The following is a 26,573-nucleotide window of genomic DNA, read 5'->3' on the forward strand; positions in this document are numbered from 1 at the left end:
ATATTCTAATATTTTTAAATAAAGGCTTCAAAAGTAAACTTCAATGGTTTAATACATGGAAATACTATATTAAATCACTGATCCAAACATATTTTTTCAGTATACACATCACCATAAATATTTAAATGTCCAGTGCAAAGATGATAGAGCTGAGTCTACACTAAGTAAATAAATGTGCAATATTTTACATTCAACCATTACTTTTTGCAAATGTCATAGAATATACCTACACAAACCTAGATAGTATATTCTACTTAGTACATGCCAAGGCCACGAGATATAGTCTTCTGCTCCAATGCTACAAACCTATATACAGCATGTTACTGTACTGAATATTGTAACCAATTGTAATACAATGATAGTTATGTATCTAAACACATCTATACCTAGAAAATTTAAAGTAAAATTCTAGGCAACAGGACTTTTTCAGTTCCATTAAAATCTTATGGGAGACAATCACATGTACAGTACATGATTGACCAAAATCATCATTATGTAGAGCATGACTATTTCATTGCATTTCCTCCATAGATGGATTTTCTGTGGTTAGCTTTTTTCTTTTAGAAGTTAAGTAGAAGAAAACTAACATTTTTTGGATTAATATATTAAAGGACATGTTGTTAAATATGTATGCCAGAATGTACAATAGAACATCAATTCTGAAAATGGACATATTCTTCTAGTTAATTTTCTATTCAAGCTGTTCTATTAAAATGATTCTTTTTATAATGTAGTGAAATCTTAAAATGGAATTCACAGAAATGTGGATGTGTATGACTGAATTATCACCTAATTGAATGCAATAACTTCTGATTATCATTGACATGGTTGGAAGTACTGTAATTTACCATAATACATTTTTATTGTAATCCTTTCTGTTATAGCCAAAACAGTATTGGAGTGGTAGAGTTCAAAAATGAAAAAAAATTAACATAACTTCATATTTTAAATCATTCAAGAGCACCTTATTTACTCACATATAGTCCCCTCTTGTATATTTTCCCACTACCAGGTTTTAGAAGAAAATATTCGACATTTCTCTCCACAAAGTTCTTTCCCAGTGGGCTATTACTAATGTCAACAAAAGCAGCAGGAATTCCTATGATTTGGAAAGAGCAATTGAACAGGCACGAATGACCCGTTTGCTTAGAGTAAAATGAAGTGTTTACCTCTATACTCAACAGTTTTAGAGAATTTTCAGGAGGAAAATTATGCTTTAAATCAGTACTCTTCAAATTCTGTCTCTTAGAATACTAGAGTTCTGTTGTAGTGCTTCAAGAGCTATTCAAAAATTTAAATTTCTTAAAAATACATTTTAACTATTTTTTAAATTGTTAACTAAAAAGATACATGAGTTCTCAATCAAATTTGGATACATTGGAGACCATCAAATCCATTTCCTTGGGCTTCTAATTTTTGTACAGACTTTAAAGTCTCCCACCTTCCATGCCCCTCACTGCCTGCTTACTCTGCATGTCCTTGAGTATTAGAAAGGTGTCATCACTTGGAACTGTAGTCAGACACTGCCTGTTTTATTTTCAATCCATATTGATACATATTGATTCCTGTAAATTACAGGTGAGTACAGATTGGTCACAAACACTATGCGTTCTAGTTAGTTTTCTGCATGCTGCCTTCCATTTTATGTAAAAACTGCTTGCCTTCTTCTGGGCATCGTTTTCTATGCTGACTATTGGAAGTCCTTAAAGCAGTGACAGAGATATTCTGAAACCCTCAGTTGTTTATAGGTCTCTATAAGAGCTCTAAGGCCTCCTCTGAAAGACTCTGGTGTATCAGTTTACCACAAGCTCTTGTCATAGATCAAGAGCCAAGTTAGCAGCAATAAATAAATTCACAACATACTCCATTGTAATATATGTAACTTGTTGTTAATTATGATTTCTGAGGATGTTCAGTCATGCATTTATATTCAGAAAAAGGAATGTCAGTAGTTATTTTTAATAATTCACTTTGAGTTAAGAATTCCCTTCCAATCTTGTTTCAAGTTTCTGGATTAGATCAATGGAAGAGCAAAGATGACAGCATAAGCAGCTAAAACTTGTCGTTTGCAAATTTGGATGAAACAAGATTTTCTCAATATTGTTTATACTTTCTAAAATCCTTCCTCTTCCATTTTACTCCCTGTTCTCACTCCTTTGACACTTTCCCTGATTCCCATTTTTCTGAATTATGAACATATTTTCACTATAGTGAGAGAAATGCAGCTTTTGGAATGACATCAACTTCTCTTGTTCCTTCCACCAGGCCTTGAAACCTGTGGTAAGCAGTTTAGACTCTTAGAATCCAAATTTTCCTTACTTTGCTAGCAAAGCAAGGTGGCTGCAAGAATTAAATGAGAAATGAGATTACTATGTAAGTAGTGTAGCACAATAAATGCTATCATCTCTTTTATTTTAAAAACCTTTTGATACTTTTAAGAATGTCTTTTTCCCTGCCCTATTAAATTCACACTCCTTGATGAAAAGAATATTCAATCATGTACTACTTTCCTAATAGTAGGCATTCAATGTTATTTGTTGAAACAAAAGAGAGTAAGTAGGTTTCATTAATAAAGGTCAATGTGATAGTCTAATAGGTTTCTTGCCATAATAAAAGTAATCCTTATATTCTAAATTGTAATTTCTTCCTAAAAACTTAAATAAAAAAAATAGGACTCATCATAGTAAATAACACACATAGGAAAGGCTGAAATATAATAACAGGCAATAACTTCTATAGAAAAATATTCATTACCTAAGTGTCAGTAATTCTCATTTCAAAGAAAGAAAACACATGAAATTATATCACAAGAAAATGAGCAGTTAAGGGAAAGGTGGAACCAAAAAAAATCTCTGAGAACCAATATACTCTCAAAATGTTTTTAAGGATTTTGTCATTAAAATGAAAACAAAAGCAGTTTTTTCTTAATCTCTAGAACTGGGAAAATCACTTAAGAATTTTCAGCATGGGTTTGAATGATCTAATGAGGATTCCTGATGAAGCTAGTTTATGAATAAAAAAGAATTATATTTAGTGTGTAAATTTCTTTGTATATTTTACTACTTTCCCAGTGTTTAAAACTTTTGAAAAATGTCAAATGCACAGTAAAATGGCAGCTCAGTAAGATCTTCCAGCCATCATCTCCCCACAGATACAAGTTGAACAGCTACTCATGCACCAAACTACCTTCACAAGAGCTAAGGGAATCAGGTGAGTGATCATAGTGCTTGCTTTTAGTTTAACAAAAGATAAACACACATTGAAGAAGGTAGGAAAGAAAGAGCTGTGTGCATTACTCCTTCCCAACTCCAGTCAGCCCATGATGGAGGGAGGAAAGGGGAAAAGAAAGAAGACCAGGCCTTGGACTTGAAATCTGATAACAGGTCAATACCAGAGAAACCCAGTGCTGGGCAAAGCTCTCGACTCCAAGCACGAAGCTAAGACCTGTCAGTGGCCACTGGAACTATGATTCTACCATGGCTCCTCCAACCTGGATGCTACATTGGAGAGTAGGACTCAAAAGCAGGACACCTGGGGAGCAGGGCACAAAAGCTAGCACAGAGCTTTGTCTTACAGCTAAATTCCAAGTTACCTGGAGATCATTATGTTAAGTGAAAAAAGCTAGGTACAAAAAGACAAGTACCACATGATTCCACTCATGTGCAATATAAAAAGTTGATCTCACAGAAATTGAGAGTAGAATGGTGGTTACTAGAGGCTAGGGTTAGTCAGGGAACAAGAAGAAGGAAAAAGGCTGATCAATGGGTACTAAGTTGCAGTTACACAGGAGAAAATAATTTTGGAGTATTCTTGAACAACAGGGTTGACTATAGATAGTAATAATGTACTTAATGTACATTTCAAAATTCTAGAAGAATTTTGAAAGTTTCACTATAAAAATGATAAATATTTAAAGAGAAAAAAATGCTTAATCTTATTTAAACATTATATAATGTGTACATTCATGGAAACATTACATAGTACCCCATTAATACATACAATTATTATGTTTCTATGAATCAGTTAAAAATTAATACATTTTGAAGATGCAAAAAATATTAAAAAGTAGCTGTTGTGATACATAACTAGATACATTATTTAGGTTTTTAAAAATGGAGAACTGGCAAATAAATTATTTGAAAACCTCACCATCTATTTTAAATTTATGGCAACCATAAAACACAAGACAATGATCATATAAATATGAAATATCAAGTTTCTTGAATGATTAATGTTAAGTTTGAAAATCAGGCAGCCATTTCACATTTGGCTATAATGATCCCTAAGCTTGTGTGAGACATAAAATGTTAATGAGAACAAAGACATGATAATAACCAGTGTCTCTCAGAAAACAGAGTTGTGTTTAGTGAAGGCTGAAATGAAGGAGAAAAATTAATGGCATTTAAAATATCTTCCTGCCCTGCAGAACATTATGTGCTAAGGTGTACAAACACACACACACACACACACACACACACACACACACATTTACACACCTGGAATCTTTCACCATTCTGTTTGTATTGGTCAGGATAGTTATAGATAGAGGACTGAGATAGAAAAAGGGGAAGAAAGAGAATTGAAACATACTATAAATAAATGGAGTCTTGTTTACAGCAATTTCTTAACATTTGTTTTACAACAGTTGTTTTCATGTTCAGCCCACACCAGCTGTTCCCCAAACAGAGTTTTTAAAACTAATATGCTTTGCACCAACACAATTCTTCATAAAATGTTTAATGCATTGTAATCTTTGTCTTATTACTGCTCTTGTTCTAACCACATCCAGCCCATCACAAATTTCAATAGAATTTTTAGGAAGCAGCCATTTGTGGAATGCAAAAAAATGGTTTACATATTTCAAATAAAAAATAAGGTGGCTGTTGAACACAATTTGCTAAAAAAACTTTTCTGCACCAGAACTGTGTTTGGCCTTTAAATTCAATTGTGAATGTTGAGCCAGATGCATTATTAATAAATGTCATCTTTTCAAGTAATTTTAGTATTAATATTGATACAAACTTTCTTCCTGCTCTTAATTTTGCATCTCAATAAAGATATGAATGTTGGCAAGCACTGCTATTGACAATTGATAAGATTGTGCAAACACAATGTTTTTGCAGCTTTTGAGTAAATACTGCATGCTAATGAATTCCAAAGTGTTTTCTGTGTTCCTGTAGGAGCTGAATTTGTGTAGGTGGACTGCACCATAGATGTGCTTTTCTAAGCTTATTACACTTATCTCAGCAGAGCTGTTGTTTGCCTCCTAATAAGCAATTTGGTAGTTTTATCATGAGCTCTGAGGCCCTCCAAAGATCATTTATATAATGACATCTTCTGGAAGTGAGCCTCTTGGAACTTTTCAAAGGTAATAATTATTTCATATATTTCTGCTGTAGTCACAGTGGGGTTTTCAAAAAGCTTCCTGCTAATTTTCAGTCTACATTTGATGACACGGGTTTGTTCTTTAGTTGTAATAAAATGGTTTGGACAAGGGGACATATTTTGAATAAATTGTTAAGATCCCCAACTTGCAAAAGAAAACATTCACCTAGTTAATCATTCTTTCATATTCCTGTCCTTAGATTTTTAGGAGAGAATTCAGATAATTAGTATGTTAATACCCAGATTAAAATCTAAATAAAAAGGAAACACAAAGAAGTTATGAGTAGTTTACAAATACCCAAATGAGGTATTCTAAATTTACACAAGAAACCTAGAATGATTCCTTGTCTTCAAGAATGTTTCAATATGTATTATTTGAATATTGACAATAATTTAAAAATTGTGCCCTAGTAGGGGACATTCTGAAGAAATTATTTAAAAGAAAACTATAAATTTAATAGTGTTACTAATTAATTTTAAAAACAGTGTGCTTCTACTCTGCTAAGTTTGCCTCAATATAAAATATAATTTGCTATGCATAAGGATTCTTCCTAAAAAAATAGCAATTAAATTAGATTTTAAAACAAAATTAGAACACCCTCAATAGTCTCCTTTATGATGGGAAAAAAAGTATGCACCTCCAGTATAGAAATATATGTAATATTTATGAAAAACATACACATACTACATATTCATAAAAATTATACATTCTATAATACGAAAATTAGGAAACAAAAAATTAAGATAAAAAAAAGCATGTCTAACTTAACAGTCTCTGAGAAGTTCAAATCTCCATTATTAAAACAGATGTCTAACTTAACAGTCTCTGAGAAGTTCATTCTCCTTTGGAAAACACTGCTATTAATAGCAAACTCCTATTGTGTCAAGTCCTATTCTGTGGGTTCTAGATATATGAACTCATTTAATCCTGATAACAACCCCAAAGAGGGTACTATAACTATTTCCATTTTACAAATGAGGGATGGAGAGTTTGGAGAAGTTGAATGATTTGCTTAAGTTCACACTAGGATGTAGTGGAGCTAGGATTCAAATCCAGGAAGTTGGGTTCACAGTTTGGGAACTAAACCCCTATGCTGTACAATTTACTGGCTACACTCCATAACTTGTGTGTAACTCTCAACCCTTTGCCCATCTCACCTCAGTGTCTCCCCTACAAGTCGTACTTAATTTTTTATTTGGAAGAGAAATATTATAGTTTGGAACTAAAATACTCCCTAAAGCCTGTGTGCTAGAAGCATGGTTTTCAATACAGCAAGGTTCAGAAGCCGGGCTTTTAAGTATGATTAATCTAATGAGTGGATTAATCCATGATAGCTGAAAAAACTTCTGGGAGGTAGGACAAGCTGGAGGAAGTAGGTCACTGGGAGTGTGCCCTAGAAGAGTTTTTCTAGTCCTTTCTCCCTCTCCTAGTTTTCCTCTGCTTCTGCCATGTGCATGTGCTGAGCAACTTTTCCCTGCCACATCCTCTACCATGATGCTCCACCTCATCTTGGGCTCAGAGCAATGGAGTTGGCCAACTTTGGACTGAAACTCTGAAATCCTAAGCCCAAAATAAACTTTTCCTCCTCTAAGTTGTTCTTGTCAGGTATTGTGATCACAGTGACAAAAAGTTGACAAACACAATCAACAAATCTTTTTAAAATTGAAAAGAGAGAAGCCAGGTGCTGTGACACACTCCTATAATCCCAGAAACTCAGGAGCCTGAGGCAAGAGGATCCCAAGTTTGAGGCCACCCTCAGCAATTTCATGAGACCCTGTCTCAACACACACAAAATAAAACAGGCAGGAGTTGTAGCTCAATGATAGAGCACTCCTGAATTCAATTTTTGTTTACCTTATATCTTTTGTTTACCTTATATCTTAGCAAATGTTCCCTAGCTGCCCCTACCAGTAATCTCTTTAGAGCAGTCATTGTTATTATAGCTATAAAAGACCTTCTGATGAGAAGGACAGAATAGGTATGTGAAGCAACCTTTTTTTACATTAATTAATTATAGCATATCTATGGTCAAATCTCCATTATTAAAACAGTAAAGGTGGTAGGAAATTATTTTCCTTGAATTGTGATTTGTGATCTAGTTTAAATTCCTAGTTTTGTTATCTGAAATAAAAAAAAATAGGTCTTTTAATTGCTTATAAGTAACATGGTAAGACACAACTCCAGAAAAAAGTGGAATTCTGTTGAATATGGAATCTCTGATAATCCAACAAGGATCTTATGTCATGTTTGTTTTTATTAGTAATTATTATTTCATAAACAGATAAATATGACTAATTGGCCCTATTCATTTACAATTAATGTACAACTGGAACTATTTAGGGGAATCTAAATGGAGAATATGAAAGAAGCTCTTAGCTAGTTAAGCCAAACAATCACAAGTCACTATCACAGAATTAAAATACATTTAGGGAAGTCCAAAATTGATCCAGATTGTGAGCAGTACCTGGCAGTGACATGGTCAATAATTAGAACTGGCACTGAAGTTACATGAAGAGCTAGACGATCTTTTATATTCCATTTTAGGATGTAAATATTATTAATAATGTTTCTGTAGAGAAAATCGATTCCCAAATTCTAATTTGGATTCTAATAACAGATAACACAGTCGTTTCAAGATAACATTGCAGAAAGTGATGGCCACTCAGCAAGGAAGAGTGCAATCTCCCATTACAGTTCTCCAAACCCACCTCCTCCAATTGCAATAACTACCAGCCATGTAAAAAGAAGAAAACATTTCCCAAGACCCCAACAATCTACTGTGGATGGAAGTTAATTTGGAAATTCCTATTATCTTAAAGGGAGGATCTCTGTTTCTGGCATAGCATGGAATTGCCATTCTCGGGCAAGGTATTCCAGGGTCAATTGGTAATGACTGTTTACTATTTTCTGTATTATGGATTCTTAAATGACATTTTCTTAGCAGGAAAGACATGTCTTTAAAGGACAAACTCTATAAAAAAGAATTACTGTATTTACCTTGAAGCTCGGTGGATATGTATTTTTTTCAGGTAAAGCATTTTCAAAGGTAAAAATTTCTGTTACCCATTCAGAATACCCATTATAAAAATATTTTTTGTTCTTGAATCAATGCTCTTCCTTATTATTGACCATGATTAAAACTTAGAAGAAAATTTTAAAAACCACAAATTTAAATTAACTAAGTTAATTAGAGTCCTCAAAGAGTTCTTTCAATCTTTTCTTTTCCATCTCATTCCCTTAATAGCTGCCCTCCAACCCCCCAGAAGTAGTTACTAAACATTTTCTTCATTGAATACTTAAATTTTGGAGACTTTTTCCAGCCTATACATAACTTGAAAATGCACTTCTCACCTCTTGTATTTTATTTTTTAAATACTTCTGTAATTTTACTTTTTCCTTGAATCTTTCCCTAGTTTCAGAACAGGAAGCAAAAATCTACTAGTTCCACATAACAAAAACTAATGTCTCCAAAAAATCAATCCTTGGACCTCTGCTGTTACAGAGTATATACCATCTGTAGCAAAGTGAGAAACCAGCTAAAGCACTTTTTGTGGTAAAGCTTAGCCTTTATTGTATTCTTATACTTCAAAAATATTTTTTAGATAAAAATGGTAATGGCACATTAAAGTTTTTTTTTAAATTGGCCAACCTCAAAATTTATTTATAAGAAAGGATTAATTATTTTGATTTTCAAAATTGGAGGGAGAAATTTCCCTTGTCTTTGAAATTCAAAAGTCTGAAAAATGATCTAAAAAAATCAATCTGACCCTTCTTCATTAATCTCTTTACAAGGTAACCAGTTTGTTATGTGTCTTCATGCTGTTTACTTAATTGAATTTACTTGATGATGTTTCATTAGTTCTATTTCCTTTAACACTCATACTACAGGAGTAGAAAAATCATAATATTTGTTTATATTCTTCTATACAATATCTAAACTGTATCAGATATAGATAGATGTCTAATAAATAATGTTGAATACTGGTACTACTGGCTCTTGTTTCTATTTCAAAAATACTTTAGAAAAATCATTTGGCTTGATGGAATCATATTTTTAAATCAATGTATTAAAAGTCAAATGAAGTTGCTACTCAATTAGCAAACATTAATGTAGCCTCAAGAATTATGACTAATGTACTTTACCTTTTAACTGAAAACCTACACAGGACATCTCTGAAGAGCTAAGTAACAACTAAGTACATTTAATTTGAGTTTCATTTAGGTGCTAAGGTCCTGAATTCTACTTCTGGTTCCATCACTAAGCAGTTATGTGACCTTGAATGAGATACCTCACTACCTTGAATTTTAATTTTGTTGTAAATAGAAAACAAGGTATGAACAGGAGATTACTAACATTAAAGGAGTCTAAGATTCTGCTCTCAATGAGCCAGAAGAGGGCAAACATTGTTATTCCACTTTTTTAAAGATAAAAGATATATCTTTTCTTAAAAAAGAAAGAAGAAAGAAAAAAGGAAGAGGGAAGGGAGGGAGAGAGGGAGAAAGCAAGAGATAAGGAGGGAAGGAAAAGAAAACTTTAGATTCATTTGAATAAACAGATCTGAGAGCTGGAATTATGGCATCAAGAATTCCAGATCATGGTGTTACAGTCTCCTGGAATGGCCTTAATTATCTCATTGGTTTTAGCATAATTTTGAAAAAGTTATCAAAGTAAATTAAAATTTAAATCTCTTTATAAAAACCATGGCATATAGTAATTTAAGGAGAAGGATTTTTGCAAGATGAATAAAAGATAGGGTGCTAGAACTTTTAAATGCTTTGGAATCACGGTGATTAGACAACTCCTATAAAAGCAGAACAGTATTACAGTTATGAATATAATCCCTGGTGACTTACTGCTTGACTCATCCAAAATCGTGCCCTTCCCACTCCAGTTAAAATGTTATCTCCCATCAAAATATGACATCCAAAAACAACATGCCAGTAACTGTAGGCCTTAGGGAACGGCAATGAATATCATTCAAATTAATTCTGACTGACATTTTGGTAAATCACCTCTCGAAGTCAGGAAAGGAACATTTCTGAAGCACTTGAACAGTGCCAAAATAGTAAGGAGTAAAACCACATTCATCACTCAGAAGGTGAAGTGCCAGGCAAGTCGGAAGCCAGAAAAATGGCAGCCATATCATCTTAATTGGAACATGAGTGATGGATCTTCATCAACAAGCATGTATTGATTTAACAACTGCTCTGGTGCAAACAGTATAGCAGGTAAGCTATATATGGAAAAATAAATAATCACATGTACTCATATTTTAGAGAGGAAATTCAATAATTAAGAGCAAAGCCTTGGAATCAGCAAGAACTAGTTCAAACATAGAATCTATCACTTACCAGCTATTGGACCTTAAGAATACTAAATTCTCCAAGTTTCAGTTTTCTGAACTGGAAAATGCAGATGATGAAAACACATATTTCATATGGTTGATGGTAGGATGAAATGAGATGATGACTGATAATGGTGCTGGGCACAAATTACTAAGTAGTAAAACTTAACTATAGTTTCCATTTTATTTACACAGTTGCTCCACAACTAATAATAGAGTAAACTTATGAAAATATCATGTATCTAAATGTATTTAATACATCTATCCTACCAAACACCAGAGCTTACAAACATGATGTAGAATATTGGTTGTCTATCCTTGTGACTCTGTGGCTGGTGGGGAGCTATACTCACTGAGGCTGCCTAGCATTGCAAGAAAGTTATTGTTCTGCACATCACTATCCCAAGAAAAGATCAAAATTCAAAACTCAAAGTATGGTTTCTACTGAATGTGAATCAATTTCACATAACTGTAAAGGTTGAAACTCATTAAGTTTGACCATTAGGAACTGTCTGTATATGTTTTTTTTTAAGTTAAACTCATTATAAATGGGACTGATTATTAAGTAATGGCTCAGAATTCAATGTACAGTGGTTTATACATAATGACTATTTCAGAGTGAGAAAACTAGTATCAATTAAGCCTGTACGATGGGGTAGAGAGAGAAGATGGGAGGGGAGGGGAGGGGGATAGTAGAGGATAGGAAAGGTAGAAGAATACAATAGTTACTAATATGGCATTATGTAAAAATGTGGATATGTAATTGATGTGATTCTGCAATCTGTATTTGGGGTAAAAATGGGAGTTCATAACCCACTTGAAAAGAATGTATGAAATATGATATGTCAAGAGTTTTGTAATGTTTTGAATAACCAATAAAAAAATTAAGCCTGTACTATGCAATTCACCATGCTGGAGTCTTTATATTTATTTACAGATTATCTCATTTAATTTTACTGACACAAAGAAAGTAAAGTTAAAATAGTTTACAACAATTTACCAAAGGTGACACAGTTGACAGTTGTTAGTGTCAGGATTTGTTCCTAGGTTTGTCTTTGAAACCATTAAGCTTAATGCTAAACTTAAATTAGGAACATAAACTGTTAACAAACTTTGTTCCATACTCAAATTCACTTCCTGTCTTACCCATTCCACTGACTCTGTCTAGTTCAAACACATCTTCATCACTCATCACCCCTAATTGTTATAATAATGACCTATTGGGTTCTTCTCCAAGACTTCTATCCTTCATACATTCCTACTTCCAACTGCCAGAATAAATTTCCTGAGTTCAGTTTGTGTATGGTATACCCTGCTTCTAATTTTAATGATTCTCACTGATGACTGAATCAAATCCAATTACATCAGACTTAAATTCAATGTTCTCAATAACCAGGTGTAAATCATCCCTCCTATCCTAATTTCCCAGTTAAATTCTGCATTTTGGATTGACCTGGATTATCCAGGGTTTCTTGGATTATCCAGGATTATCCAGCTACATTAGAAAACCTGCCCTACTTTGCTGATTTCAATGACAGTTCCCTAATATTCCCCTGAGATTCCCCCAACCCTGAACAGTCAAAACCATACTCCTAACTGAGGGCTCAGCTCAAATATCAACTCATTAATCAAGTTATTTCTGATCTTTCAAAACTCACTGTGATCATTTCCATCTCTTAATAGCGATTAGCTGTTTATTTTTACCTTCATTATGGTACTTTTCATTTTCTGATGTGTACTATTTTAGACTGTCATTTTCTTGAAAGTAGAAATTGATTCCATTTATTAAGCATTCCAGAGAACTGAATGTAATAATAATTAGAGCTAATATTTACCTATAACTTATTTGTTCCAGGCCTTATTTTAAACTCTTTTATATTAACACAAACAACAAACCTATGATATATGTATGGTCAATAACCTCTACAATAACCTGTTTATTATTATTATTCACATCTGTCTATAATCACTAATTCTTGAATATGGGCTGGACAGAGTGGCTTGCTTCCAATGAATACAATATGACAAAAGTGGCAGGATGTCACTTCTGTGATGAGTTTAGAGAGTGTGGTTCCCATCTTGCTGTCCCTCTTTGTCGGTTTGAGGGATGACAGCTGTCATGTCAGTAGCTTTTTTATAGAAATTCCACATGACAAGGAACTGAGAGAGGATTCTGGCCAACAGCCAATGAGGACTTGAGGCCCACAGTCCAATAGTTCATCAATAACTGAGCTTATAAAGAACCATGTGGGTTTGGAAGAAGATCCTCCCCTATTCAAGCTTTTAGGTGAGACCACAGCCCTTGCTAATATCCTGAATGCATCCTTATGATTGACCTGGAAGCACAGCCAACCACATAATTCTCACTTGGATACCTGACTCAGTTTTGTGGCAATTTATTATGTGGCAACATACAATATAATATTATTATTATAATTACTTTAAAAATGAGAACACTGAGGCTTAGGAACCTTGTAAGTGACAGGAGCAAGATTCAAATCAGGACAGTATAGCTCAAGTCTAAGCTCTTAACCACAAAGCTGGACTTCTGCATAAATGAATGAATAAAAGTTCTTTCTTTTTTTGGATGGCTAACTGACTATAAAATAGCTAAGTGCTTAAGAATTGATTGAAAATGGCTTTTTAGTAAATTTGTTTTAATTATGTTTATGTTTTACTTTCTATGTAAAAACGTGTCAGCTGTATATCTTTACTAAAGTGTATGAATACTTAACATTGGGAGCTCTGTTTACCTCAATTTATATTTAGACCTGAAAACAGTTATGTGAAGTGTGGTGAGGCTAAAAGAGTTTTTGGTAATTCCGTAATATGGATTTGAAGCCCATATCTACAAAGTCTGCCTGTGTGATTGTTATGCTTTAGATATGGAATGTCTCCCAAATGGTTCATGTGTTGAAGACTTGGTCCCCGATGCAGCAATCTTCAGATGTACGGCTTTGGGAACTGATTGGATAATGAAGGCTCTAAACCCAGTAATGGATTAATCCATTAATGGATTCACAGTTGAATGGGCTATTGGGAAGTGGTGGAAACTGTAGGAGTGGGCCCTAGTTGAAGGGAGTTGGTTCTTGGGGGTGTGCTCTTGAGGGCTATATTTTGTCCCTACTCTTTTGTCTGCCCCCTCATCTCTCTCTCCTTCCCAGCCTCCATGAAGTGAGCCACTTTCTTTCTTTCATGCCTTCTGCCATGTTATACTGCCTCATTACAGGTCCAGAAATAATGGAACCGGCCAACCATAGACAGAAACCTCTGAAGCTGTATACCAAAATAAATCCTTTGTCCTCTAAGCTGGTTTTCTCAGGTATTTTGTCAAATGAGGGAAAGCTAACAACACAGGCTAGGTACATGATAACTTTTCTGTGCCTTGGTTTCCATCAATCTTCAATGAAAATAGAAAATGTATATATCTATCTCACAGAGATCTAGGTTTATTTTCTATTGTAAATAAATTGCTTAGGGCAATACCAGATCATTTTCTCTGTAAGGCCTTGCTCAACTCTCATATTTTTAACAAGCTTTTCTTAAAGACAAAAGTTGAAAAATAGCCAATTCTTCTTCTGAATTCTTCTTTTATGTATCCTATTCATGCGATACATACTGATTACATTATCTGTTACAAAGTAGAAATATCTCAATATCTTTATTATATTCAATTAAATTATTTATTTAAAAATTCTTAATTGAACACCTCTGCAAGACTCCTTTATGATGCACTTTGAAAATAACTGACCAATATTATTAACGAAAACCTTGTCTAGGAGTAGGTGGATGACTGAGCTGACTTCCTGAGTATGTGTCTCTGTGTGATTCAAGTTATATATTGAGTATAGCAGCATTGTCACTCCCATCCATATTCAGCTCTGCATTATGGCAGGTAAGTTTAAAATTATATTTCCCATAATCCCATGGCCCGTGAGAAGAACTTCCATAGACAAGCTCATTCTCCAGTGGCCAACTGCAAAAGCTTGGATTCTTGAGGTGTGGCCTGCCTCTGACTTCTGAGGATTTCTACTGGGAATCAACTGCTACATTCTACACTCAACTGTGCTCATTGGCTAAAACTTCTTTACAAATCCTGATGCTAACTGAACTACCTGAAATACTTCCTGAAAGGCCTCTTACCTTATCCTCTAGAATTCCCCAAATTGTGTAATCCTTTAATTCTGTGTAAAGGAATTTCTAACTCATACCAAAATATTTTGATGGCTTCTGTTTTCCAGACTGAACTCATATCAGGCTATGATTTGGTGATTCAGTGGTAACAACATATAATTCATTAAATACAAGATCATTCCTCAATAGATAATGCCTCTCAATTATTTTTCCCTCAGAGACCTGATGGAATTGCAACTATGAAAGTTGTGAGTACCCTTCTAGTATCAGTGAATTACGTTATTATTTCCAGTCCTAATGAATTCATCATTTATGATTTCCAGTAGCCTGTAGAATTCTTATTTGTTTAGGGGAATAAAAACTATGGAAGAGTTGAAAGCAATAATATAATATAATGATAAAGATTATCATGAAAAACCTCTCTATTCCTAATATTTTAGCCTATGGCTGAGATTCTGGAGCTAGCCTGGCTTCCCATTCCAGCTGTCCCACTTACTCAACCACTGTGTCTCGGTTTCCTCCTCTGTAAAATTGTAATAATACCTTATAGTCTAGTTCAATGAAATAGATGAGTTAATATGTGAAAAGTGCTTAGAATGGTGACTGGCATAATAATAAATGTTATATACATATACACAGTTACTGTGCTCATATTGTTATTTTTATTGTCATTATTACTGTTACTCACAACAGATGGGAAGATGACCAGGATCCTGAATCCCTAAATCCTCAACTAAATGCCATCTGCTGTCATCAATTCCTGATAGCAGATACATACACATGGCTTGGGGGAACTCCAAGCAAGTGCACACTTTATAACAATCTCCTGCCCTGGAAAATTTAGCAGTACCAATTATGCTTCCCTTTTTATTCTCTCCCAGAAGTTGGACTAGAGCAGGAAAACCACCTCCCAGTCCCTTTTCCATAGGCCCTTCACTCTGTTCTATCTTTCATGATTTTGATTTAGCCTTAACTTAAAGCTAAGGTTCAAAATTAATATGTGCTCAATATTTACCTTGAATTATATGCCATACAGTATGCTAAATATTCTACATGCATTAAAGCTTCATGATGCCCTGATAAGATAAATATTATGACCCTCACAATTTAAAAAATCACAAAAAGACCAAAAAATAAAGTAACAAATGCTAGTGAGAATGTGGAAAAAGGGGGACTCACACACTGTTGATGGGAATGCAAATTATTATGGCCATTATGGAAAACAGTATGAAGATTCCTCAATAATCTAAAAATAGAACTACTCTATGCTCCAGCAACTGCGTTACTAGGTCTGCATCCAAAGAAATTGAAATCAGTATGTCAAAGAGACATCTGTATCTGTCTGATTATTATAGCACTACTCATAATAGCCCAAACATGGAATCAACCTAGGTGTTCATCCACAGAAGAATGGACAAAGATGATGTAGTGTGTGTGTGCGTATATGTATGTGTGTGTATGTATGTATGTGTGTGTGTGTGTGTATATATATATATATATATATATATACACACACTACTTAGCCATAAAAAGAAGGAAATTGTGTCATTTGTTAACAACATGGATGTAACTAGAGGACATTTTGTTAAATCAAATAAGTCAGGCACAGAAGGACAAATACCATGTGTTCTCACATTATATGTAAGCTAAAGTATTGATCTCACAGAAGTAGAGTAGAGTAGCGGTTACCAGAGTCCACAAAGGGTATGGGAAAGGTGGAGACCAGAAAGGATGTTAACATGTATAGGGTACACTTGGGTAGGAGGAATAATTTCCAATGTCCTATAGCGCACAAGGATAAATTTGTTGACAACCATCAGTCACATTTCAAAATAACTAGTATAAAGAATTTTGAATGTTCCTGACACAAAGAAATGATAAATGTTTGATATGATAAATGATACCAATTACCCTGATCTCATCATGTGCATTATATACATATACTGAAATAGCAAGCCATAACACACAAATATGTACATCATATGCCAATTTAAAAAGTATTTCCAAATAAAATTTAGTGTCTCTATTGAGATCTGCTATGACTATAAAATGCACATGATGTTTTGAAAACCTAATACAAAAAGAATCTCAATGTTGGGCTGGGATTGTGGCACAGCAGTAGAGCGCTTGCCTAGCACAGGTGGGACCTGGGTTCAATCCTCAGCACCACATAAAAATAAAGGCATTGTGTTGTGTCTATCTACACCTAAAAAATAAATATTAAAAAAATTTTTAAAAGAATCTCAACGCTGTATAGTGATTGCATGTTGAGATGATAGTATTTTGGATGTATTGAATTAAATAAAATGCTTCTAAAGTTATAAAAAGAAAAAAAAAAGAAAGAAACAAAAAGTATCCAAGAAAAATTACTACATTTGCCATCCATAAAATTTTTTAAGAGAGAAAAATTAAGCCTAAGAATGATCAGTGCCTAGCACAAGGGCACCCAGCTGATAAATGATGGAGCTATTTATATTCAGAAAGTTAATCTCAGGTGTCTTGCTCTTAACCATCATACACCTCAGGAGGTTACACTGCCTGATCACCTGATTTTCTCAACTGGGGGGAGAAGTCATTTCTAAAATCAATGAAATTATTCAAATCCTTGAACTCTCCCTTTGTCCACAGAAAACTGCATGTGTAGTTCAGTTTGTCTATTATGCATGTTCTTTTACTTAAGGGGAAGGAAAGGTTATGTATTTAAAAAAAGGTGAGGAAGCCATTGGAAGATGCCATAAATTTAATCTGTCAGGCAGGCCAAGTTGTGTGACAGTTAAAGAGATGACTTGATGCAGAGATGTGAAGTGTGACTTTTTTGACTGTCACACTGGATGAGATGGATGGATTTTGGAACACATCCCAGGAAGCTGAGATACTCATGTGGTCAAGTGTTGGTCTCTCTGATCAAATCTGACTTGCTGTCTCCAAGTTGTTGGATTCTGCCAGCCCTCCAGATGCTGCATTGTGTTTTTGCAAACACAGTTGGTTTGACACCATCTGCAAGACCCTGCATTGGTCCTAGCGCTATGAGCCATTGTTTCCTGAGGAATTAATGGACATTCTCACATTCTACCTGTGTTAATTGAGTTATTTTCACACATGCTAATGTGTTGGTAACCCAGGGTCTAGTTCTCACTTACACGTTGTATTAAACATGCATATAAATGGGAGAAAATCCTGAAAACTAGCTGCCAAAATCCAGATAGCCTCCTTTTCAGCAAATAAGAATAGCTAGTGTTTGAAGAAATTGTGTTTACACATATAAATGTGTGCGGGATTCATTTTTTTTAATTATTTTTTAGTTGTAGATGGACACAATACCTTTATTTTATTTGTTTATTTTTATGTGGTGATGGGAATTAAACCAGTGCCTCATGAATGCTAGGCAAGTGCTCTACCACTGAGTCACAACCCCGGCTCTGGGATTCATGTTTTAAGGCATAAACTACTGTAAGATCATGTAGATGCCCACTATATCAAGGATCTGAACCTCATAAGTCACTAGATTTACCCATGATTTAATTTCTTACCATGACTTACCCTGGGAAAATGATATTTTCCCATGATCTAGAGTTATTTCAATCCAACATCACTAGAAAGCAAAATGCAGGAAAATAGGCATGAGTCTTGGCTCCCATCCAAAGGTGTTTAGTTAGTGAATTACCCAAAGCACTTGGATATAAGAAAATTCCACTTACAGCCTACAGTATATGCTCTATGATCAGAAGAAAATGGGAATAATAGTTGTCAAATTAATCCCACCACCACCCAAACAGGTCAAGTGGAATATATATCCTTCCTAAGTATTTCATTTTAACTTAAAATATATGACTATTACTTTGCTAATATTTTGATGTGGAACCAATTATTATTATTCATCTCTATGTGGACATTTTCATTGAATGTGGGTCTGTCTCTGACTAGCATTTCTCTTAATATTTCTTGCCTAAACCACATTCATCATGCATTTTTTATAAGTTCTAATTTGGGTTTCTTCAACTTATAGAGATGCAGAAATCTGGGTGGGATATCTATACATGTTTTTGGAAACCACGTTTTGCGAAAGCATTCAATTTAGTTGTCACAGAAACACAACCCTTTTTGCACTCATATTTCATGGATATAAAATTTAATTAAAATTACAAATAATTGTATGTGGTTAAAATAATAAATAAAGACATACAGCACCAACTTTTGATAAGCATGCAACTCATCTGTAGGAGCAGAATTGTACAGGATCCCCAGAAAGTGGCCTACTGGCACTATGGTGTGCTATGGTTATCCATCAGCATGTTTTACTAAAGGAACAGAAAGAGGATATTAATCCAACAATTGGTTGTGTGTTTCTAAGCATGTACCCTGGCTACTTACACATTATCTACTCTGGAGTACTCAATTGCATAGGATTTGATTATCTAGCCCTTCCCTGACCATAACTGCATAAGGGGAAAAATGTCTACTTGATATAAACTACAAAGATTCAAAACATAGCTGGAAATATACATTTTTAAAATTATGGATCATCTGAGCTACTTATATTATATAATGAGGTATAGTTTTTTGTCATCTGAAGAGTTGCTAGCCACACAAAATATATCTTACATAAAATGTCCAAGATAGCTATATGTTTTCCAGTTAAAATACAACTAGAATCTATTTTCATCTTTCCCTCAGGTCCAGAGAATAAAGAACATTTTCTACTTTTACTTGTTATCCTAATAGACCAAAGACAACAAGTATAATATATCACATATTTTAAAAGGAGTCATTCTGGATATTTAAGAGACAGAAAGTTTACCTATCCAAATTATTCTCCTAGGTAGTCAGTCCAGTGTTCATATAATCCCATCAGAATTACAGTGCATACCCTCTGGTATAATACTTAAAACAAATGAACCCCATGCATGGAGATGAAAAGTTTAACCCACTAACAGACATTTACTGAGAGCCTGTCATGTGGAAGGGATAGTGTTTGGAATATAAAAGTGTTAGCTAATGTCAAACATTTCCTGAGAATACTGAAGGTAGTCACTTTAGTTAATATGATTTGGTAAGTGTACAATTTATCATACTATATTAGTGATATAGTATGACCATATTTAAGACCTTCATTTTAAAACTGTGAAAATGGGACCCTGAAGCTATCATTTTGAGTATTTTTCTTACAAGAGATTAACAGTTCCCAGTGTCTTGGGGTCATGGGAATTTTTAATTTGTTTAGGGATAACACAACTAACAAAAGTTTTCCCTATTTCAATTCTCCATGTTTTCACGATCATGAAATATTTTACATAGATATTTTACAGAAAACCTTTGTAGAATGCAAGCTGACAGAAATTCAATAAAAGAGATAAGAAAATATACTTTAACCTAAAATTTCTAACATGACATGCTATTTATCTGTTTAAAATTTCTTGCTGTGCACAACATAAAATCAGTTTGTCATAACCTTAAAGCATTCTTTTCTGGTTCTGAAAGCTCCAGAATAAACTGCCATTCTTTTACTTTCTCAAGCATAAAATGAAAACTGAATATTTTTCTTGGAAAGATGAATTACCCTAGCTTGACAGAGGGTAATTAGCATACCCAATGCAAGTTAAGAGAATGGGTTGACAAGCACAAAGAAGACTAAGAAAACATGGGCACATTTTGCATGTGTTTTAATACATAAATGATTAAAAACATAACTATATATGTTAATTGCCACCAACTGCAACACAACCTTATTGGAAGACAATATTAAGTCGCTGAAAACAGTACATCTTTAATTATTTGTCTATTCTATAAACAAGTTTAATTGGAATCTAAAAACAGCAAGGGACAAAAGCTCAGTTCATTAGGGACCAACTAACTGTAAAGGGCAGATAAAAACCTTTTGTCTGATATAGATGTACCTCCCAAGCACCATCAGAGAGCACCAGGCAGCACACTAATCAGTAATAAGAGGTGTTCTCATTATTAAACTTATAAAGCATAAACCAGGTCACCACAAGCTTTGAAGGTACTGATCATCAATTATTTCGCTAATTGTTTGTTCTGTTTGCATGTCTCAGGGTAAAAGGAAAAAGCCACTGAAGCAAAAAAGAGACACCAATAATTGCTACCTCAGTGACAGTTGGTTTTTAGTGTCTCATTATTTATGATTTGTTTTGTTGTGCATATGTGACTTTAAGTCTACTGTATTAATGTATACCCAAGAAGCCTACTGTGTAACACTTGCGAAAGCATTACACAAATTAATCAGCAAAGCCAGGCGTAGAATCTGCCCTGCAAAGTCCTGTAAGGCTGTTTTTACTGTGTGTGTGTGTGTGTGTGTGTGAGAGAGAGAGAGAGAGAGAGAGAGAGAGAACACGAGAGAGCGAGTGTGCGCGTGCAACTGCACACATGTGCATAAGCACATTCAAGAACTCTCACTTAGGGTTTTTGAGTTCCTTCCAGTCAAAGAAGTACCATGTGCAGCATAAAATGCCAATCTTTCCCTTGCCAATTTCATTTCAGAATGTCCTAAAAAGTAGATTCAACCTCTATAAAGAATAACAACAACTACTACTTTAAAGTCAAAGTTACCATGAGGCAAGGGAGCTGGAGTGTCACTGAACTCCATAATTTAATTTTCTAAGTCCACCTCATGAAAATATAAAAAACCTTAGGCTGACATTCTCACTTGCTTGAACAGTGAAGAGTCATCAGTTTACAAAGTTGCTACTTCTAGCCATTTTTTTTAGCTATTCATTAATGTTCCTGAAACTAAACACTGTATTACTAATTGCAAAACTAACAACAGAACAAATTCACTAATAAAGAATGTTTTAAAATGTGTATATAAACTGAACATTTAATTTTTAAAGGTTAGGTAGGATGATAGAAGTTGGTGTTTACATATTTATTATGGCAAAGAAAATAACATGTTGTCTATATCAAACTGAAAAAAATCAAGAAAGCTTTTCTTTGTAGAGATTTTTCAAAGTCTCTGCAAAGAACTCTGCAGAGAATACAAAAATAACAGAGATTCTCTTTTGCAAAGCTAATTTCATATTGAAGTATTTAGATCCTTAGTAAGAATTATTAATGATCACTATCCAGAAGAAGTAAAAGCAAAAATTACTGCTTAACTAAGCATTAGTCAGTTCTAGTAACTGAACAAAGCCAATTCTCTTCTCAAGAAAATCAATTGTCTCTGACAAGATTAAACTTATATGAGAATAAACCTTGTTCTAAAGAAAGTACACTGCACTTCTCCTGCTAAATAGGAAAAAATAGGGTATTAAATGATAACCAGTTTCCTTGTAGAATTAACATGGGGAAGAGTGTTTAAGTACGTGGTAGGAGAATAGATTTCAGGTAACTGCACCTGTACTGTGGAAAATTGCTCTTCAATTATGCATAGTAATTAGAGTTGTTGTTTAACTATTATGAAAAACCTGCATTATGCTAGAAGGTGCACGCAACTCCTCTAAAGATTCTGTCATTGAGGGTAGGTGAAGGAAGATGCTAGAGATAAAAGGCAGAAAAAAGAGAAACCTGCTAGAGACCAGGTCTTTGTGAGCTCAACTGACAAACTATTCAAAATATATTTATTGATTACAATGTATCCTGTAGGGTATTCAGATTAATAAAATTTATGTCATTAAAAATCTCTTATTAATCAAAATTACTAATGCACTGTGCTAAGGTGTTTCTAAACTACTAATAGTTGATGTGTATTTTAAATTTGAATTTTGAGACTGTTCAGTCTGACTTCAAAATTCACTTTTATGATATCTAGGAAAGAATTTAAGGCATTTTCTGGTCATAAAATTATGAATATGAACCTAGTAAGGTATACATATTGTTTATGGCAAATACTTCTCAAAGTTTCAAGTGGTTTAACTGACAATAAATAATAATAGATATTTATGCATAAATACTTCATTCCACCCCAGTTATCTCCCATATACCTCCTCAGTGAGGTGAATCAACCAAAGTTTGAAACATTTACTTTTTGTTACACACAGCCGCTGTCTTCAAAGCATATATGGTACTGACAATCATGGCTAAAATTAAACAAAAGGAAATTAAAATATGATTAAGGTCATCAAGTTCCAATATCCATATTCCACAAAAGCTATGAGAAGGGACCCTATTCTAGGTTGCTTCTTTCTGCCTATTTCCTTCTGTATTTCTATTATCATCATTATCATCATCCTCAACAATAATAACATAGATAACTGCTATAGGAGATACTGAACTAAACACAATTAAAGTTTGATTCAGTATTTCTTAGTTTTAAAACATCATCAAGTTTTCACTATCTACTAATAGCAATTAATAAAATCCAGGCTCCATGAACTCCAGCATCTCTCTTTTACTTACACTAGTCTCAGATGAACTGTAAACTAAATATCTGTTTCTGAGAAGATCTTTCTACATTTCTCTCCCCTTCATAATATCAGTTACTGAGTGACATCAAGCACAAGTTCCCATTTGAAAGTTGGAGCTGCAGTTAATTGTTGAAACTAATGTGAAACCACATGCATTATTTTAAGGCTCATAATTGAGTGGTCCATGTTTTCTGCCTTCATTTTCTAGCCTTTCAGTGAGATAGGAAGCATGATTTAAAAACATCACCTCTCTCAGAACTGATTGTGCCTTAGTCCCACTGAAGTCAATAGGCGCTTTGTGTACACTCAGACTGGACTCATAATGAGCAGAGTTGATGAGAATCCAGCTTTCCAAGGATGACTAGTGCTGAGTCTTCAAGGTCATTCATCATTTTCATCCAAGAAGGGAGACCCTTTATTTGCTCTCTCTTCTCAAATAGGTATACAATTAAAGGAGGAATTATTCCTCACAGTGGCAATCACTTTATTTACAAAGGCCACGTTGAGCCCCCATCTCCTCTCATTGCCAGATGGTCTGTGTGCCCAAGCAACTAAAAGCAGCTTCAGTGAATATCTTACATTTTTTTCTCAGAACTGCTGGCTCTATTACTTCTCTGCTAGCAAAATGCAAAAGAAAATCCTTCTTGTAGGTTTGCACTGCATTATTTAATTTTTCTGTTCACTCTGAGTCAATAAAAACAAAAGTAGTAGCTTTTAGGTTGCCTGTCTAATAATTAGGTTCTGATTACCATTTTTTTTTTCTAATCCTAAAAATCTAACATTCTGAGTACAAATTTAGAATTGTCTTCTATGCCCTGGACATAAGAGCAGTTATAACAGGTAAAGAAGAAACTTTCACCCCAAATAGTGTGCTTCTGATGAAGTTTCATTGAACAGACCCAAATAGCACAATGCTTACAGTAATTTGTAAGAGCACACTCAACAGTAGAATTTTGAACTTCTGACAACTTACCACTATTGAAATGTTCATTGTGTACTAATCATGAATTAACTGAAAGGTATTCTTTTTTTAAAAAAAATTACTTTTTTAGTTGTAGATGGACACGATACCTTTATTTATTTTTTATGTGGTACCGAGGATTGAACCCAGGGCCTCACACATGCTAGGCGAGTGCTCTACTGCTGAGCCACAACCCCAGCCCCAAGATATTCTTAACAATATTTGTGAATAAAGACCGTCCTCTAAAGGCATACCTTTCTTTTTCTAGGCAGCAACATATAAAAGAAAAATACCTTTTGAGGAAAATCATCTGAAGAAAATCAACAAAAGATACACGTGCTATTAAGAACAGGATAGGCTATGCTACAGTAATAACTCCCAAATCTCACGGACATAATACAATAAAAGTGTGTATTTATACTTCATATATGCATTACCTTGTTCTTCTATACAACTGTTCTCTAAGCAGTGACTAAGAGATCTGAGCAGTTTCTATCTTAGAGCTATGCATCTGAAATTCTTGACCTCAAAGATCACCATCAGAAGGAAAGAGGGACATGGAAGAGGTATAATGACACACACCTTCCACTTAATATCCATTGGCTACAACTAATCACATGCCTCCAGATTCATACAAAGGAAGGCTAGAAATGTAAGGAGCACAAGGATATTTGATGACAATAAAATTCACTTTGCGACATTTTCTAGAGAACAAAGAAATGAGTTAAAATTAAGATAAACACATAGTGGCACTGATGCCAGCATGCCTACTAATACACTGTTCTAGGCAAACAAAAGCAAAAGCAAAAAACCAAAATTACCCTCAGACATGGTCCTCTCCCTCATGAAGTTACCTGGTCAAGGAGCTCTGGAGAAGACCTTAGCTTTTCTAAGATAATATTATTTCCTAGTAATATAAAGATAATAAAACTATCTCCTGGCATCATTAATTTGGGTAACTAAGAAAGACTTAGTAAGAATAGCATATTAAATATTTAACAGAATACCTCAATATTTAAGGTGCTTAATAAATCTGATTTCAGTCCCCTAATAAAGAGCTATGTAAATATTACAGTTAATACTACTGTTTCTGGAAAAAAAAAACACTGGGTAGACTCAAAATCCATCAGTCTTAATATGAGGCAAACCACTTAATCTCTGTGATCCTTGACACATCCTGTCAACACAAACTACACAGCAAAAGCACCTCAGATTATTCCTGAGTTTTATTACCGATACAAAACAAATGCTTAGGAAAATTTAAGGGCAGCAAGAAATGTAGCTCATGGAACCAGCAACAAGTAGTTGACTAGAGTTCTGTGACCCATCCCACTTTGTCTTTGTACATAATTACTATTGGCTTAGTTGGACTAGACTGGGGTGATGATTGACTTTCCTTGTCCCAAATAATATGTGCTCTTCTTTAAACCTAAGACCTCAATGTACCCTTAATGTCTACCCTCATCGTCTCTACCTCCCAAATGATGTTTCCTAGTAATACCTTTGTATGTCTTTAGCTGCCCAGTTGCACCCACACATACTGGCACACGAAAGTGAGTTTCTACAAACAAAAGAGAAGATATTTTACACATAATACCTCGTTCTAGGGCTGGGATTGTGGCTCAGAGGGAAAGCGCTCCCCTAGCATGCGTGGGGCACTGAGTTCAATCCTCCACACCATACAAAAATAAAATAAAGGTGTTGTATCTACCAACAACTAAAAAATAAATGTTTAAATATAATAATAATACTTAATTCTATTTGAAATAATGGGAATATTCGATTGGACAGTCTTAGCCTTTGTCTGGTTAAATTTAAAATGCAGATTATATATAAACAAAGATAATATGAACTGTAAGAGGCAGAGTCCAGCAGAGGACTTCAATTTTAATTTTCATGGAAGGAAGCAAAAAGTAAGGACACCTACAGGTAAAATAATCATGTTTGTGTTTTTGTAGTTTATTACTCCCCCCATAATTTAAGGAAAGGAAAAACGGAATTCAGTTATTTCTGTGTGCCATTTTGTTTAGGAAGATAAGTAGTGGGATACTTTGTGGTTTATTCCGTATAGCTTCTTTTCAGCTTTCATTTTGCTATTATTTAAATTTCTACGTTTGATTTTCCTAATTGGACTGTAAATTTACTTAGAGATGGGAATGTTTCTTATACTTATTAGCAGAGTGATTAAGAGAATGCACTTTGTCAATTCAGATTCAGACAAATGTGGGTTTGAATTATAACTACCTGTGAAGTATATAACCTTATACAAATTACTTAGCCATCTTGAACATTTGGGTAATAATAATTATGTATGCTGGGTTGAATGATATTCCCCAAAGGAACTCATGTTCCATTCAGAACTTCAGAATGTGATTATTTGGTAACAG

This window comes from Urocitellus parryii, chromosome 6 (assembly GCF_045843805.1).
Source record: "Urocitellus parryii isolate mUroPar1 chromosome 6, mUroPar1.hap1, whole genome shotgun sequence".
In the NCBI taxonomy this organism is placed as follows: domain Eukaryota; kingdom Metazoa; phylum Chordata; class Mammalia; order Rodentia; family Sciuridae; genus Urocitellus; species Urocitellus parryii.